We start from the raw sequence: 4,071 nt of genomic DNA, 5'->3' as shown, positions 1-4,071 counted from the left end.
TGGAAATTAAAATCATAATCATTCAATAGGTGTGCTAAAAGAACAGGCAGATGTTAGGCACCATAGGCTGGAGAACAGAGCGATTGTCTGAAATGATAGTTCAAAGGGCACAAGATACGCAAACAGACGGGAGTAAAAGTTTTGGAGAACAGATCCCCAAAGTGTAGCATCTATCAAAAGAAGGGAACTGACAGAACTAACAGAAGAAAATCTTCAAGAGACTGGAGCAGTTCCTGAGCAGAGATACATTATCAATTGATTAGATTTCATTTCTATTTTTAGAAATTAAGTATAGCAGTAATGGCAGGAAGTGGATTCCATTCATCTAATAAATACTGATAGATGGGAGAAAGCCCCAAACAGCCTGGAGCTGCTGCATGCTTCTTCGGAGTTATAATCATGGCAAAGCCGGCTTCAAAAGATTGAGAGACCGCATGCTGACCAAACCCTCAAGTGTAGCAGGAATGTCAGGCGAAACGGGATCCAAGGGGAAAGAAGAAAATAAAGGGTATATTTCATTGTGAAAAGGTGCAGCTGTCTAGGAAAGTCTAACAGGAATCCGAATGCTGCCAATATGTCACCTGAGCTACGGAAATAAAGATGGCACAGCACAAAGGAAAGTATGCAAGCATATCGCCAACTAAAATAGGTATATAAGACGCAAAAGGCACAATTAATACACTTAAGCTACTGGTCATAATTACTGGCCATAGGATATTATTTAAGTATAAAAGTGTACAGATATAAGTGGATAATTTTAAGTGTAGGAAATTTTCTAAAACTGTCTTCTTGTTTATTTAAACATAGAGAGCATCTACACAAATTCTGAAGTTCCCAGGCAAGCACAAACTAGATGGGTCACATTTACTGCTCATACACACAGTAGAATTAATATTAAAGGGTGGGAAATAAAAATTTTAAATTTAACTGAAATTCAAGAATGTTGAAGTATTTCTAAAACCAAACAAGCCAAAAAGAGGACAGGTTAGTGTTGGCTCATGGCTACCGAGCTCTCAGGCTTTTGACTCCATTGATTTTGGACCCACGTTACCACTGGCACCAGGGCAAGGCGTCCGTGTAACACAAAACTGCTTTTTGAATGATGGGGAGTGAGGGGTTGTGTATGGGGGTGGTGATGAGGAGGAGAGGGGAGGGAGAAGAAGCAGAAGAGAGGACAGCGAGGGAAGGACCAGGACCCCAAGACATCTTTCAAGGTCAGTTTGCAGTAACCAGTAACCCTTGTCTACCTAGGCTCTCCTACCGTGTCTACTGCCTCCTGAGAGTCCCACAAAGCCTCTAAGGAATGCTTATGGTCTTCCAACAGACACCGTGAGCAGAGCACACAGAAAGAGCTGCCAGTAGAGGAAAACATCTAGACCTACCCATTCATTTTATAAGAAAATGCAGAATTCTTTAGTATCCAGGGTCTGAAACCTGCTTCAAATGGCTCATCCAAGCAGAAGAACATACTGACCCCATAAGATGTCCACGGTAGGTTTCAGATATTCTTGGACCTTCTATTCAAGTGTTACCATCAGTTCTTGTTTCCTCTGTGTCCTCCTCATTTTCAGGATGTCACCTGCGATGCATACAAGGGAGCCTTCTTGTAAAGAGTTCCTGGCTCACTCCAGTGTGCCAGTTTGGAACAGGGAGTGAATTGTTCCATTTAAAATACAAACAGGAATGCATAAGCAAAGCTACCATTCTAGGAGCAGAGAAGATGGCAATGAAAGCTCTGACACAGATAAAACCAAGCAAGAAGTACCATAAAAGGAAAGAGCAGTGGCAGCCAAGAAAACAAAATCTCTCGAACTTATAGATGACGGCTAAGGGAACATCTCTAGTAAGCCTCAGAGAACTGGGCAAAGCCAAGCATGATGACACATGTAGGCCTGGAAAACTAGAAGAGGGTGTGTCTGGTGACTCTGTGTAAAGTAAAATAGTAAAAGAGAAATAAAAATAGAGGAGATAATTTTCTGTGAAGATCCAAATAAATTAATTGTAGAAGATAACATGAGAATTCTTGCGAAGCACACTCATGCCTCGTGAGGCTTTCTCGTGCTTGCACGCATGCACACATGTACGCAGATTTTTTTTTCAGGTATCTTACAAATGATGCTTGGTTCAGTACTGTGGTTCCTGAAAACTCTCAAGAGATGCTTCTAATATTGCATTAACTATCGTGAGCATAAAGGTATCTTTCATGGGTTGGCTTATTTCTCATATGGATTAAAGAAATTCATATAAACGGACTCCCGTAACTGATAAGGGAATGCCGTAAAGAATACAGACTTGCTGGGCAGTGGTGGCACACGCCTTCAATCCCAGCACTTGGGAGGCAGAGGAGACAGATTTCTGAATTCCTGGCCTGGTCTACAGAGTGAGTTCCAGGACAGCTAGGGCTACACAGAGAAACCCTGTCTCGAAAACCAAAACCAAAAAAAAAAGACTACAGACTCAAGACTTATATACAAAGGTATTTTACATTTGTTGGTAATTACCAATTAACAATTTTCCATAAATAAACCCTATTCTTAATAGAAGAAAAATCCTTAGGAACATTCTAGTAAGAAAAATGTGGGGCTGAAGATGAAGCTCAGAGGTTATGAGCTCTTGCTGTTCTTTCAAAGAAGCAGTTTGACTCTTAGCCCTAGGATGTTGGGCAGCTAACTACTCGTAACTCCAGCTCCAGGGGATCTGATGCCTTCTTGGGCCTTCCACTAGCAATGCCCGCCTCCCCCACCATCAACACACACACACACACACACACACACACACAAATACAAAATAAATCTTAAAATAAAGAAAAGAAAAACGCAGGCCACAAAAGGAAAAGTGCAGCACTCACAGAAGACAGCCTTGAGTAAGCTGACATCCCAAGCTCCTGAATGTAATAACGTTCAGGCATACTCCGATTCCCCTCTAAAGCTCTGTGTTTCTCGTCTTGTCCAAACCAGCCACCTGCGTGGAAGAGAACCCCCTCTTTATAGGAGAAGGAAGGTCCTCAAGTCTAGGAAGTTTGAGGACAGGGTTCAGAGTCCTAAGGCTGAGCTGAAAGACTGGCTGGGCAGGTTCTTTGGGCATTACCACAGCCCCACAGCAAGCTGCTTGACTGTCTGGGAGAAAGAAAGCGAAGTCCTGACTTTTATTATGACATCATCAGATTTTCTGTTCTCCTTCAACTGCCTGTTAGCCTGAGAGACAAGAAAAGGTTCAGAAGCCGCCTTCAGGGGCAAGGCGATTGTATAAGGGCTGGGCTTGCTGTCTACCTTCCTTCTCCCCATCAGGGTTAGCTATCTTGGACACCAGTGACCAGTGAGAGCTAAGGCAGGCTAAGGAACGGTGCTGTTGTACGGAGTACGGTCACCGACGTCTGAAGCAGTCCTTGTCACTTCCTGCCCAGAGTCAGACTGTGAGCTGCATCCCGGAAATGTCACCATCCGCCTTTGATCATCGGCCCCAGTCGCCATCCCTCAGGTGCCAAATCTGACCTTAGAGCCCACTGACCTCAAACACGTCCGTAGTGATTTTCAAACATTCAGAGGCAGGCTCTCACCAAGTAACACAGCTGACCTAGAACTTACCATCATCCTCCTGCCTCAGCCTCTGGAATGCTGGAGTTGCCGATGCGAGCCTCTGCACTCAGTTATCACTAATGACTTCAAAACAAAACAAAATAAAACAAAATAAAACAGAACAAAACAAAACACAATGTGCTTAGCCTCCTTAAAGAATTCCTTGGAGATTCAGCTCTAATACACTGAGAACAAAGATTTCCTTAGAATAGCTATGGGCAGCTGACCTTTGTTTTGCTGTGTTTTGTTTTGGTTTTGTTGTTGTTGTTGTTTGTTCCTTACAAATTGATTCTCCCCCACACCCATGCTTCAAAGTTTGGGGTTCCTCCTCATCTGTTTTCCCCACTTTCTTCTTGAACTCCTTCTTGAGCTCTTGTCAAACTTAATACCCACAATGTCCTTTTTGGTATCAGTGTTCATTTATATTTTCATCCCTTGCCCACACCACGGACAAATCAATTCTGAATCGGGGCCACGAGAGGCACCTTCCTTGAAC

At 43.2% G+C, this 4,071-nt stretch overlaps 1 long non-coding RNA gene across 2 annotated transcripts in view; it reads right to left on the bottom strand.

Moving 5' to 3' along the window:
• The window catches only part of LOC116071343, a 4,937-nt gene extending 1,824 nt beyond the window's left edge, over window positions 1-3,113 (bottom strand). Inside the window, exons 1-2 of one of the 2 annotated variants that reach the window (XR_004110840.1) lie at window positions 2,849-3,113; window positions 1,475-1,579 (exon numbers count right to left, since the gene is read on the bottom strand). This is a non-coding gene — a long non-coding RNA (uncharacterized LOC116071343). The remainder of the gene's footprint in view (window positions 1-1,474; window positions 1,580-2,848) is intronic. The other variant, XR_004110839.1, reaches the window with a different exon arrangement.
• Window positions 3,114-4,071: the final 958 nt, after the last annotated feature.

The sequence above is a fragment of the Mastomys coucha genome, unplaced genomic scaffold (assembly GCF_008632895.1).
Source record: "Mastomys coucha isolate ucsf_1 unplaced genomic scaffold, UCSF_Mcou_1 pScaffold22, whole genome shotgun sequence".
NCBI lineage: Eukaryota > Metazoa > Chordata > Mammalia > Rodentia > Muridae > Mastomys > Mastomys coucha.
Note: the sequence above shows the minus strand (reverse complement) of the source record. Positions and strands in the feature narration are given on the sequence as shown.